This window comes from Haliotis rubra, unplaced genomic scaffold (genome assembly GCF_003918875.1).
Source record: "Haliotis rubra isolate DU_JTF1 unplaced genomic scaffold, ASM391887v1 Scf828, whole genome shotgun sequence".
NCBI classification, from domain to species: Eukaryota; Metazoa; Mollusca; class Gastropoda; order Lepetellida; family Haliotidae; genus Haliotis; species Haliotis rubra.
In genome coordinates, this window is record NW_025767555.1 from 161,117 (window position 1) to 176,786 (window position 15,670).

The following is a 15,670-nucleotide window of genomic DNA, read 5'->3' on the forward strand; positions in this document are numbered from 1 at the left end:
TTTAAAGATTAAATTCGTGAAAATACATAATGCGTTTATTTGTTGGGAGAGTATAGTTAAATGATGGACTGTACACTTCGAAGAACAGTTTAATGGTACAAACTATGATCCAAATGAACTTGATTTCTATATTTCTGTAAATGATTTCGTCACGGGTATAACTGACAACCTCATTGATTCAACTACTGATGTCGATAATGGCCTTGATCATGACATCTCTGTATCCGAAATTCAGGACGCAATCTCAAGTATGCATTGTGGGAAAGCCCCTGGATACAGTGGTGTCCCAATAGAATTTTTCAAGTATGCTCCTAGGCAATGCTTGGATATGTTGAGAGTACTTTATAACATGATTTTGTCAACTGGTGTTTACCCTTCTCAGTGGACGCTTGGTGTCATTATTCCTATCCACAAAAAGGGACCGAGTAATAATCCAGCAAACTTTAGACCAATCACTAGTTATGTATATCAGTATAACCGAGCTGAAAAGGGTCTGGATTGTTGGGCACTTAAAGTTAAAAACCTTTTATGTTCATATGGATTTGGTGAAATTTGGAACCGGCAATCTGTTTCCTGCATTCAATTATTTCTATCAACTTTTAGAACACGGTGTATTGATATCGATAATCAGTTTCTCTTTGAATCGTTTGACAAGTTATCTTCCTTGTATTTTTACAAAACAATCAAGTTATCCAATGAATATGAAAACTATTTAAATGCTGTGAATATTGATGCATTTAGGATTACACTTTCACAATTTCGTACATCCAGTAGTGATCTTATGATATCACAGGGTAGAAAATTAGGCAATTTAAACATGAAAGACTTTGTCCATTCTGTATCATCCCAAATGTAGAAACAGAATACTATGTCTGTCTAGTGTGTCCATTCTATATTGACCTTAGAAGAAATTTCTTGCCAAGTTATTACTACAAATTTCCTTCAGAGTGTAAATGTAAACTTTTATTTACCACCAAAAATACTTCCAAGCTTAATAACCTCGCCAAGTTTACTTTCTTTGCTCTGAAAATGAGGAGCAAGCAATTGTCCACTACATAACCTACATATTTTATAGTCACATGTATATTGTACTAGATATAACTTCCAGCACTTAAACATTGCTACTCGCACTGGTGGCGCGACATCAACATCTTTGTCAAACTATAATTGTAAAATGGGCCTGTGGCCTGATTTACCGAAATAAACTACAAATACTACTACTACTAATGGGTTTAGGACACATCTAAGTGTTGCCTTCATGATAAAATCTTTTGGAAAATGATTCAAAAGTATTTAGAAATGAGTTCAGTCAAAAACCAACAGAAATGACCTTCCACCATTTATCATCACTTCACCAGCAGCAAAATTGCGGGTCGTTGCACTAATATTAATAGGCAAGATAATTTACGGATGACAACGTCTCAATGCTGTTATGATGTGAGACGATGATAATACGGGAAGGTGCTACCATCCACACAACTACCATCATCTAAACCACCAATCAAAGCAGTTCATGCGTTTCACTGGTTTCTTTCATCACGACCCCTTTTGAACTTAATGTCCTTACTTGGAATTTTGTAAAGTAGTTTTAATAGCTAGACCCAGTTTAATATATTTCACATATATCCCGCAAGCCTATTAAATCATAGCCGCCCGACTCTGATATATCTATGAGCATGACCTATATATATAAGATATAAGATATCTTATTTATATAGGTCATGCTTATAAATATATCAGAGTCAGGCGCCTATGTATTAAATCTCACAGAGCGTCGGAGATGATGTCGGGTGCGTCCATTTGTAGAGATTGGGCATTCGTGGATTATCTGCTGTAGAAATGTTCGAAAGCACCACGTATATTTTCAGGGTATTGCCTCAGCTTGCACGGGGGCGGTGGGATAGCCTAGTGGTTAAAGCGTTCTCGTGTGTACATAATTGATGACAAACACCACCACCACCCACCCCCGACAAAATGGGTGACACCCCCCACCCCCCTTACAATCAACACCACCCAGTTTGACGATGATTTTTGTATTTATGCATTTTTGTTATTGTTTCTTTTGTGATTTTGTTTCACGTTTTTATTGTTATTTGGAACTTTCTTGTCGTTTACGTGCATTAAATAGACAGGCTATAATGTCAGCCTTTTCAAGTAATGTAGCTGGTCACGCCGAAGACCGGGGTTCGATTCCCCACTTGGGTACAATGTGTGAAGCCCATTTCTGGTGTCCACCTGCCGTGATATTGCTGGAATATTGCGAAAGGCAGCATAACACCCAACTCACTCACTCACTATATACCCCAAAATATGTATGATCTCTAACTTATTTTCTTAGGTATATCTATCTAAACCCTCCAATCATGACGGACGGATACATATAACACTCAGCACGTGACCGTGTTTTCATCATGTAACCGTGATGTAATGCGTAAACTTCGGTGGATGTTTGTCACAAACTGGTGGGATAGCGTAGTGGTTGAAGTGTTCACACGTCGCGCTGGTTCGATTCCTACATGGATACAATGAGTGAAACACTATTCTCTTGTGTTCCAACCGTGAATTTGCTGAAATATTGCCAACAGCGGCGTAGGGCCATACTCACCGGCTCATTCAGTGTTCAATGCACGTGGAACACATTGTGTTGGGACACAGCGGGTGTTGTGTTACCTGTCGTCCATAACAGCTGGTGTACATGGTGTATAAGATTAAAACACAGAATCATTTAATCAATGTCTATGTCTGGACGACTGCGCTGGAATTAATAACTACTATGACAGGGTGTGATTAGAAACACCATTTTTTATGACATTGAGTGCCATGGTGCAACATTATGGTTGACCATGTCTGTCTGGAAGCCCCATTATGGTTGATATTGGGTGCGTGGAAGCCCCATTATGGTTGATATTGGGTGCGTGGAACCACCATTATGGTTGACATTGGGTGCGTGGAAGCACCATTATGGTTGTCATTGGGTGTCTGGAAGCACCATTATGGTTGACATTGGGTGTCTGGAACCACCATTATGGTTGATATTGGGTGCGTGGAACCACCATTATGGTTGACATTGGGTGTCTGGAACCACCATTATGGTTGACATTGGGTGTCTGGAAACACCATTATGGTTGACATTGGTTGCGTGGAACCACCATTATGGTTGATATTGGGTGCGTGGAACCACCATTATGGTTGACATTGGGTGTCTGGAACCACCATTATGGTTGACATTGGCTGTCTGGAAACACTATTAGGTTGAGATTGGGTGCCTGGAACCACAATTATGGTTGACATTGGGTGTCTGCAAACACCATTAGGGTTGACATTGGGTGTATGGGAGTCCCATTATGGTTGGCATTGGGTGCATGGCACCACCATTATGGCTGACATTGGGTGCGTGGAACCACCATTATGGTTGACAGTGTGTGTCTGGCACCAACATTATGGTTGACATTGGGTATCTGGAACCACCATTATGGTTGACATTGGGTGCCTGGAACCACCATTATGGTTGACATTGGGTGTCTGGAACCACCATTATGGTTGACATTGGGTGCCTGGAACCACCAGTATGGTTGACATTGGGTGCCTGGAACCACCATAATGGTTGGCATTGGGTGCATGGAACCACCATTATGGCTGACATTGGTTGCGTGGAACCACCATTATGGTTGACATTGGGTATCTGGAAACACGAGTATGGTTGACATTGGGTGTCTGGGAGCCCCATTATGGTTGACATTGGGTGCCTGGAACCACCATTATGGTTGACATTGGGTGCATGGAACCACCATAATGGTTGGCATTGGGTGCATGGAACCACCATTATGGCTGACGTTGGGTATCTGGAACCACCATCATGGTTGACATTGGGTATCTGGAACCACCATTATGGTTGACATTGGGTGTCTTGGAGCCCCATTATGGTTGACATTGGGTGCATGGAACCACCATTATGGTTGGCATTGGTGTCTGGAAACACCATGGAACCACCATTATGGTTGACATTGGGTGCGTGGAACCACCATTATGGCTGACATTGGGTGCGTGGAACCACCATTATGGTTGACATTCTGGAAACACCATTATGGTTGACATTGGGTGTCTGGGAGCCCCATTATGGTTGACATTGGGTGAACCACCATTATGTTGACATTGGGTGTCTTGGAGCCCCATTATGGTTGACATTGGGTGTGGAACCACCATTATGGTTGGCATTGGGTGCATGGAACCACCATTATGGTTGACATTGGGTGCGTGGAACCACCATTATGGTTGACATTGGGTGCGTGGAACCACCATTATGGTTGACATTGCCCCATTATGGTTGACATTGGGTGCCTGGAACCACCATTATGGTTGACATTGGGTGTCTGGAACCACCATTAGGTTGACATTGGGTGCGTGGAACCTCCATTATGGTTGACATTGGGTGCGTGGAACCACCATTATGGTTGACACGTGGAACCACCATTTTGGTTGTCTGGAACCACCACCATTTGTCTGGTTGACATTGGGTGCGAACCACCATTATGGTTGACATTGGGTGCGTGGAACCACCATTTTGGTTGACATTGGGTATCTGGAACCACCATTATGGTTGACATTGGGTGTCTGGAACCACCATTATGGTTGACATTGGGTGTCTGGAACCACCATTAGGTTGACATTGGGTGTCTGGAACCACCATTAGGTTGACATTGGGTGTCTGGAACCACCATTATAGTTGGCATTGGGTGCCTGGAACCACCATTATGGTTGACATTGGGTGTCTGGAACCACCATTAGGTTGACATTGGGTGTCTGGAACCACCATTATGGTTGACATTGGGTGCCTGGAACCAGCATTAGGTTGACACTGGGTGTCTGGCACTACCATTATGGTTGACATTGGGTGCCTGGAACCACCATTATGGTTGACATTGGGTGCGTGGAACCACCATTATGGTTGACATTGGGTATCTGGAAACACGAGTATGGTTGACATTGGGTGTCTGGGAGCCCCATTATGGTTGATATTGGGTGCCTGGAACCACCATTATGGTTGACATTGGGTGCCTGGAACCACCATTATGGTTGGCATTGGGTGCATGGAACCACCATTATGGCTGACATTGGGTGCGTGGAACCACCATTATGGTTGACATTGGGTATCTGGAAACACCATTAGGGTTGACATTGGGTGTCTGGGAGCCCCATTATGGTTGACATTGGGTGCGTGGAACCACCAGTATGGTTGACATTGGGTGTCTGGAACCACCATTATGGTTGACATTGGGTGCGTGGAACCACCATTATGGTTGGCATTGGGTGCATGGAACCACCATTATGGCTGACATTGGGTGCGTGGAACCACCATTATGGTTGACATTGGGTATCTGGAAACACGAGTATGGTTGACATTGGGTGTCTGGGAGCCCCATTATGGTTGACATTGGGTGCATGGAACCACCATTATGGTTGACATCGGGTGTCTGGAACCACCATTAGGTTGACATTGGGTGCGTGGAACCTCCATTATGGTTGACATTGGGTGCGTGGAACCACCATTATGGTTGACATTGGGTGCGTGGAACCACCATTTTGGTTGACATTGGGTATCTGGAACCACCATTATGGTTGACATTGGGTGTCTGGAAACACCGTTATGGTTGACATTGGGTGTCTGGAACCACCATTATGGTTGACATTGAGTGCGTGGAACCACCATTATGGTTGATATTGGGTGCGTGGAACCACCATTTTGGTTGACATTGGGTATCTGGAACCACCATTATGGTTGACATTGGGTATCTGGAACCACCGTTATGGTTGACATTGGGTGTCTGCAAACACCATTATGGTTGACATTGGGTGTCTGGAACCACAATTATGGTTGACATTGGGTGTCTGCAAACACCATTAGGGTTGACATTGGGTGTATGGGAGTCCCATTATGGTTGGCATTGGGTGCATGGAACCACCATTATGGCTGACATTGGGTGCGTGGAACCACCATTATGGTTGACATTGGGTGTCTGGCACCACCATTATGGTTGACATTGGGTATCTGGAAACACCATTATGGTTGACATTGGGTGTCTGGGAGCCCCATTATGGTTGACATTGGGTGTCTGGAAACACCATTATGGTTGACATTGGGTGTCTGGAACCACCATTATGGTTGACAATGGGTGCCTGGAACCACCATTATGGTTGACATTGGGTGCCTGGAACCACCATTATGGTTGGCATTGGGTGCATGGAACCACCATTGTGGCTGACATTGGGTGCATGGAACCACCAATATGGTTGACATTGGGTATCTGGAAACAACATTATGGTTGACATTGGGTGTCTGGGAGCCCCATTATGGTTGACATTGGGTGCCTGGAACCACCAGTATGGTTGAACCACCATTATGGTTGACATTGGGTGCCTGGAACCATCATTATGGTTGGCATTGGGTGCATGGAACCACCATTATGGCTGACATTGGGTGCGTGGAACCACCATTATGGTTGACATTGGGTATCTGGAAACACCATTATGGTTGACATTGGGTGTCTGGGAGCCCCATTATGGTTGACATTGGGTGCCTGGAACCACCAGTATGGTTGACATTGGGTGTCTGGAAACACCATTATGGTTGACATTGGGTGCATGGAACCACCATTATGGTTGGCATTGGTTGCATGGAACCACCATTATGGCTGACATTGGGTGCGTGGAACCACCATTATGGTTGACATTGGGTATCTGGAAACACCATTATGGTTGACATTGGGTGTCTGGGAGCCCCATTATGGTTGACATTGGGTGCCTGGAACCACCAGTATGGTTGACATTGGGTGTCTGGAACCACCATTAGGTTGACATTGGGTGCGTGGAACCACCATTATGGTTGACAGTAGGTGTCTGGAACCACCATTATGGTTGACATTGGGTGCGTGGAACCACCATTATGGTTGACATTGGGTGCGTGGAACCACCATTATGGTTGACATTGGGTGCGTGGAACCACCATTTTGGTTGACATTGGGTATCTGGAACCACCATTATGGTTGACATTGGGTGTCTGGAACCACCATTATGGTTGACATTGGGTGTCTGGAACCACCATTAGGTTGACATTGGGTGCGTGGAACCACCATTATGGTTGACATTGGGTGCGTGGAACCACCATTTTGGTTGACATTGGGTATCTGGAACCACCATTATGGTTGACATTGGGTGTCTGGAACCACCATTATGGTTGACATTGGGTGTCTGGAACCACCATTAGGTTGACATTGGGTGCGTGGAACCACCATAATGTTTGACATTTGGTGTCTGGAACCACCATTTTGGTTGACATTGGGTGCATGGAACCACCATTATGGTTGACATTGGGTGCCTGGAACCACCATTTTGGTTGACATTGGGTATCTGGAACCACCATTATGGTTGACATTGGGTGTCTGGAACCACCATTATGGTTGACATTGGGTGCGTGGAACCACCAATAGGTTGACATTGGGTGCGTGGAACCACCATTATGGTTGACATTGGGTGTCTGGAAACACCATTATGGTTGACATTGGGTGTCTGGAAACACCATTATGGTTGACAGTGTGTGTCTGGAACCACAATTATTGTTGACATTGGGTGCGTGGAACCACCATTATGGTTGACAGTAGGTGTCTGGAACCACCATTATGGTTGACATTGGGTGCGTGGAACCACCATTTTGGTTGACATTGGGTGCGTGGAACCACCATTTTGGTTGACATTGGGTATCTGGAACCACCATTATGGTTGGCATTGGGTGTCTGGAACCACCATGAGGTTGACATTGGGTGCGTGGAACCACCATTAGGTTGACATTGGGTGTCTTGAACCACCGTTATGGTTGACATTGGGTGTCTGAAACCACCATTATGGTTGACGTTGGGTGTCTGGAAACACCATTATGGTTGACATTGGGTGTCTGGAAACACCATTATGGTTGACAGTAGGTGTCTGGAAACACCATTAGGTTGACATTTGGTGCGTGGAACCACCATTATGGTTGACGTTGGGTGTCTGGAACCACCATTATGGTTGACATTGGCTGTCTGGAAAAACCATTATGGTTGACAGTAGGTGTCTGGAAACACCATTATGGTTGACATTGGGCGTCTCGAACCACCATTATGGTTGACATTGGGTGTCTGGAAACACCATTATGGTTGACATTGGGTGTCTGGAACCACCGTTATGGTTGACATTGGATGTCTGCAAACACCATTAGGGTTGACATTGGGTGTCTGGAACCACCATTATGGTTGACATTTGGTGTCTGGAAATACCATTAGGATGACATTGGGTGCCTGGAACCACCATTATGGTTGACAGTAGGTGTCTGGAACCACCATTAGGTTGATATTGGGTGCCTGGAACCACCGTTATGGTTGACAGGTGTATGGAAACACCATTAGGTTGACATTGGGTGCGTTGAACCACCATTATGGTTGACATTGGGTGCGTGGAACCACCATTATGGTTGACATTGGGTGCGTGGAACCACCATTATGGTTGACATTGGGTGCGTGGAACCACCATTTTGGTTGACATTGGGTATCTGGAACCACCATTATGGTTGACATTGGGTGTCTGGAACCACCATTATGGTTGAAATTGGGTGTCTGGAACCACCATTAGGTTGACATTGGGTGCGTGGAAACACCATTATGGTTGACATTGGGTGCGTGGAAACACCATTTTGGTTGACATTGGGTATCTGGAACCACCATTATGGTTGACATTGGGTGTCTTGAACCACCATTATGGTTGACATTGGGTGTCTGGAACCACCATTAGGTTGACATTGGGTGCGTGGAACCACCATTATGGTTGACATTGGGTGCGTGGAACCACCATTTTGGTTGACATTGGGTATCTGGAACCACCATTATGGTTGACATTGGGTGTCTGGAACCACCATTATGGTTGACATTGGGTGTCTGGAACCACCAATAGGTTGACATTCGGTGCGTGGAACCACCATTATGGTTGACATTGGGTGTCTGGAAACATCATTATGGTTGACATTGGGTGTCTGGAAACACCATTATGGTTGACAGTGTGTGTCTGGAACCACCATTATGGTTGACATTGGGTGCGTGGAACCACCATTATGGTTGACAGTAGGTGACTGGAACCACCATTAGGTTGACATTGGGTGCGTGGAACCACCATTTTGGTTGACATTGGGTGCGTGGAACCACCATTTTGGTTGACATTGGGTATCTGGAACCACCATTATGGTTGGCATTGGGTGTCTGGAACCACCATTATGGTTGACATTGGGTGCCTGGAACCACCATTATGGTTGACAGTAGGTGTCTGGAACCACCATTAGGTTGACATTGGGTGCGTTGAACCACCATTAGGTTGACATTGGGTGTCTTGAACCACCGTTATGGTTGACATTGGGTGCGTGGAACCACCATTATGGTTGACGTTGGGTGTCTGGAAACACCATTATGGTTGACATTGGGTGTCTGGAAACACCATTATGGTTGACAGTAGGTGTCTGGAAACACCATTAGGTTGACATTTGGTGCGTGGAACCACCATTATGGTTGACATTGGGTGCGTGGAACCACCATTATGGTTGACATTGGGTGTCTGGAACCACCATTATGGTTGACAGTAGGTGTCTGGAAACACCATTATGGTTGACATTGGGTGTCTCGAACCACCATTATGGTTGACATTGGGTGTCTGGAAACACCATTATGGTTGACATTGGGTGTCTGGAAACACCATTAGGTTGAGATTGGGTGCCTGGAACCACCATTATGGTTGACATTGGGTGTCTGGAACCACCATTAGGTTGACATTGGGTGCCTGGAACCACCGTTATGGTTGACATTGGGTGCGTGGAACCACCATTATGGTTGACATTGGGTGCGTGGAACCACCATTATGGTTGACATTGGGTGCGTGGAACCACCATTATGGTTGACATTGGGTGTCTGGAACCACCATTATGGTTGACATTTGGTGTCTGGAAACACCATTTGGTTGACATTGGGTGCCCGGAAGCACTTTCTCCCTCAACGGCTATATTTTTTAAAGAACAAAGGAGGCTCAGATATGCAAACTTGTTCACTTTAATGTAAGCGCAACAGCAAAACAAACACAGTATTTGTACACATTAGATCAGAACCATTGCTGCAATGACACTTCATGTACTTTTAATGTTCTTCTTTAAGGATATCTGTTCTGGAAACATGACAGCACATCAGGATACCAACTGCTTGATACTGGATAATCTTTAGCAGTGACTTGTTTGCATGTCACTTTTTGCACATTACTTAAAAAATAACCTTACACACCTACCCCCACATGATCTTCAGTCAAAATTGATGCCATTTAACTCGTTAAATGATACATGTCTATATCCTTAAATAGCGTGAGTGGCCATAACACCATCTGCAATAGTATTCCGCGACACCATTGACGGACAGCTGAAAGCTGAATGGCGAGGACGCCTGAAGTGATGTTGGTCCCGGACCTTTGCTACTTAGGTGAAACCCACAAGCATGAATATGGTGCTGACAAACCTAGAACCTAGTGTGAACAATGATCTAACGTTTTGATTATAGGTTCCTGGCACACCTAAGGGAGGCAACTCTACATAGTGACCATTGTACTGACTTCAATAGTTATTTTTGTTCTGATTATCAGACACACAGGATAAGATGGCAGCCTGAGCAATGTAATGAAAACATGTTACTTCTCAGGTCTTATTATTATTCAGTTTTCACCCATTTCAGACCTAATGAACCATGTTTCATGTTTTTAGGACTGCTATCGATGGCTGATGTGCTGTGCAGTGAAGAAACTTTAATGCAGCTCCAAATAAAAGTCATACACATCACCCACCATCACTGCATCAAAGCCGTTATGATTTGTGTGTTTGAATGTTGGTTTGTTTAATGCCCTACACTGAGAAATAATCCAGACTGCAGCCCCAAAATAACCGAGTCTGAACCAGACATCCAGTGGTCGATATTGTGAGCAGAAATCAATGTCCAAATTCAGATCATTTTAATCAAGCGCTAATTTGAGAAATGTCAGGGGTTTTTCCGATTAAAATAATGCCTAGTCATCTTCAATATTCTGTGTTAATTTGAAAAAAAAAAGACCTCAAACAATTGCCATAACTCTGTGCTCTCCAAGAGACTGTGTCACCATTGCAGAACTTCTGTCAAATCTAAATTCTTGAATCACCTTTTCAAAAAAATTAAAATATATAACCCTTTGATGTCGGAAGAAAGGAGCACAAACCTGCATCCCTGCTTGACTTCATGGTGGGGGATAATATACAAATGTTGTTCTTCTCAAAACCACAAATACAGACACAAATACATATGGAAAAAAAGCACTGTGAATTCTGGTGGCAAAGACAACCGATCCACCTGTGACCCCCGTATATAGTTGGAATGAAGCTCACCTGGTCAAGTCACACTAACACACAAACCTGTTTACATTACAATATAGTAGTCATAGCCTTTGTATATGTACAGAGATTTATAATTATTCTTTACAAAAGATTTTGGCAGGAACAACGGAAAAGAATAAATGTTTTTCAAAATTATGTAACCCATACATATTGCCGACACGATCCACCTCGATATGGTCTGTGTGGTAACTGGGTGACCTACTTTACCGCCCCCGTAACAGCAGAATAACTGCTTATCTTTACGGATTGACTGTGTTCTCTTGACATACGTCTTAAGTGTCTTACGTACATCCAACACATGTACTCTGCGCTTTGCGCTACCAGACGAAGCAGGAAGCGTAAAGGCAGGTAAATCAATAGGAGCGGTGACATGAAACGCTTTATCGATTTTTGGGCGGTAGGAATCAGGTAAGCGAATACTTACCCTATCCTTATGAAAAACGGTAAGCTCCGGGTCTGAAGACATAGCATGAATGTCTCCCACCCGTCTACCTGAAGTAATGGCCACCAAAAATGCCGCTTTCCAACTTAACAGTTGAAGCGACAATCCCGACCTATCGTAGAAGAAAGGACTAGATAGCCAATCTAAAACGATGGACAGCTCCCATGGTGGACTGGTCCGACGGACGACCGGACGCACTCTGTCCACACCTGCTAAGAAACGCTGAACCAGAGGGTGTTGTCCTAAAAGGGCACCCTCGGTAGGAATGTGGAAAGCTGAAATAGCTGTGGAGTAGCCTCGGATAGTAGACGCGGCTAGGCCGGCTTCTAACCGAGACTGTAAAAACTCCAAAACTTCGACTACAGTCGAAGAAAAGGGATCAAGTATCCCTCTGTTTCCACACCAGCGCGCATAACAGGCCCATCTATCCTCATACTGTAAGTTAGTCGAATCCCTCCGCGAAGCCAGAATTGTGTCTGCAACTGGTGCAGGAATTCCGCTCGCACGGAGGCGACTCCTGACAGTGGCCAAGCCACCCACTGGATCCATGGATCCGGGTGTGGCTGGCCTTCCTGGGATAGGAGGTCCGGTCGCATCGGTAACAGCACCGGAGGCTGTACTAGCGATCTGAGTATTACAGGGAACCAGCGTTGAGACGACCACAGAGGTGCAAGAAGCACAAGTAGTCGCGCTGGTTGGGTGGCTAGCTGCGATAGGACTCTGGGAATCAGAGGTATCGGTGGGAACGCCCACAGGACCCTGTCCGTCCAATCTAGCTGGAAGGCATCGGAGGCGATCGCTCCCGGATCCGGGATCCGGGAGCAAAACACCGGAGTCTGGTTCGTCACCCCAGAGGCAAACAGATCCACCTGGAACGACCCGAACAACTGGGAGATAGCCCCGAATATCTCCCGGTCGAGTAACCACTCGTGAGGGGCCAGGATACGACGTGAGAGTGCATCTGCACGTACGTTGTCCTCCCCCGGGAGATACACAGGTAATACCCGTGTGTTGAACCGGTCGCACCACAGCAGAAACTGCCACGCCTCCTGGAGGAGTGACGGAGACACCGTACCGCCCTGCTTCAGGATATAGGACATCGCCGTTTGATTGTCCATTTCTAGACGAACCACACGGTTCCGAACCTGTTCCATGAAGCGTTCGAATACCCGTCGGACCGCTCTCAATTCTAACACGTTGATGTGTAAGGTCGCCTCGTTCACGGACCAAAGTCCGGAAGCTGTGAGGTCCCCTAGGACCCCCCCCCACCCTGTGAGGGAGGCGTCCGTCTGAATCGTGAGCGTAGGCACCGGGGTCTCCAGAGGGATACCCCTGACTAGATTCCCGGTGTCGGTCCACCACCTGAGGTGAGGATGAAGCCACTCTGGAGTTAGGAGGATAGTCTCGTAACTCCCCGAGTGTGACCACAGCTGTGCTAACGCTTGCTGAATTGGCCGCATCCTCAGACGCGCACGCCAAACTACATCCACCGTCGCCGCCATGTTGCCTAGCAACTGAAGCCATGCGCGTGCTGAGGCCCTGGGGGACTGAAGGAATTGTACAACAACCCGTTGTACTTTGGAAATGCGGTCCTGAGACAGAGAGACTAAGCCCTGCTGTGTCTCGAATCTCGCCCCCAAGAAAACCAGATCCTGGGATGGAACCAGCTCGGATTTCTTGAGGTTGATGACCCAACCCAACCTGGTGAGAATATCCATCACTGTCTGTGTGGATTCCCGACTCAAGTGAGTGGAAAGCGCCCTGAGCAGCCAGTCGTCCAGGTACGGGTAACAAAAGTTGCCCTGTGCCCTGGCGACTTGAGCTGGCACTAGCATGAGTTTTGTGAACACCCTTGGCGCCGTGGAGATGCCGAAGGGGAGCACACGAAACTGATAGCACCTCCCGTCGAAGGAAAACCGGAGGTATTTCCTGAACTCGGGGTGCATGGGTACATGAAGGTACGCGTCCTTGAGGTCGATTGACGTAAGCCAATCCCCTGCCTCCACAGATGAGATCACCGACCATAGTGTCTCCATCTTGAAGGACGGTACCTCCAGCAAACTGTTCAGACCCTTTAAATTGAGAATGGGTCTGAACCCTCCGGTCCTTCTTGGTAACCAGGAAATAGGTTGAGTAAACTCCCTAAATTTTCCTGGCCCTCGAACCACCTCGATGGCTGCCTTGTCCAGCAACGCCTGGACCTCGCATCGGAGAACATCGGCCTTTTTCCTGAGAGTTCGCACTGGCGTGCAACGAATCCCGGAGAAAGGAGGAGGGCCTCGCTTCCACTGTGGCATATGCCCATCCCTGAGTGTGGACAGGACCCAGGGATTTGATGTGGCTTTCTCCCATTCCCGAAGGAAGAGAGGTAGCCGGCCGCCTACAGGGACGTCGGTAAGAGACAGTGAATCCCGCAGTCGCAGTGTAACAACTGCTTGTGCCGGACCAACAAGGGCTCGAGGAATGCTTACTGGGAAGCCGGGCCTAACTTCCCCTTCCTCTGAAAATGCTGCTGAGAGGCGCAGCCTTGCCCCTACCTCTACCCTTGTTCTTGCCTCTACGTGCCTGAAGTGGAGCCGCCCACTTCGGCGCTTCCTTTCCTGAAGAGGAAGGGTAAGCTGAGGCAAGGACGGAAGGCCGGGCGCGAGCAGTGAGGGGTTGTTCCAGTAAGGGCTTAGAGTCCTTAAACTGGCTAACCGCCTCCGCGGCCTCCCTGACCACTGTCAATGCCCCGAACAGGGTTGGAGCCCATCCTGAACGGCAAAGACAATAGCTTCGCTGCTGTAGCCGGGTGAGTATCTGGCCACAGACAGCCACAACCGACGGAGGCCCATGATCGCGAGACATCATCTGGCTAGCGCGCAACGACCGAATGGCAAGGCGTGCCAGATGTGAATGCACCTCCGTGAGCTGTTCGCTAACGGACGGCGCAACCGTCGTCGTCCACGCCTCCTGGTCCACTCAGCTTCTCTGCAGGGCCGAGAGGTATGCTGAGTGGACTGAAACCTTTAGGTGTTGAACGGCGTACGGTATTGTTCCTCAAAGGAACGATAGACCGACTTCAACACCTGGTTGTTAGAAGTAAAGGGAGGCTTAACGCCGACCCTGACGAGCCGACGCCGTGGCTATGGCCAGATGACCCTCCCAGGGCTGACTGAGGCATAAATACACCTCGCCTACCACCGGGGTCGAAGCGCCCCTCTCCCATCAGGTAGCCCGGTTCAGCCCGAAGATCAAGCGTGACCGGCCTCCCTGAGAGGAGAGGGTTAATAACCTCACTGATCAGTGACGGTAAAATACGCAAGTGGGCCTCGGCGACCGACATCGAGCAAACGCCTCCCGGAGATCGAAACTCCAGCTGGGTCGGGTCGCCTGACGAGCACGACCACCTGCGGCAAAAGGACGAATGCGTTCCTTTACTGCTGCCGGAGGGACGGACTAAGCGCCAAGGAACCTTCCCCGACGTCTCATGCCCCGCCGCCATCCATGGCTTCCTCCTCCCGCCTCCCCGCAACGTAACTCGGTATCCAGAGTCAGCCCCGAGCACGGAAGTCGGTTCCACAGACAAAGATAGGGAGCCATAAGAGCTAAGGCGCCTGGGTCGACCGAACCCTAGGCTCGAGGTTGAGCCAGGGTGCCGAGGGACCCAGGGAAGAGCCTGCCGGTGACAGGATTCCCCGAAGGAACGTAAGGCCCCGAAGCCGACCGGTAGCACCGGGCGCCGGAAACCCCGCTTGTGAGTTGGTAGCAAACGGCAC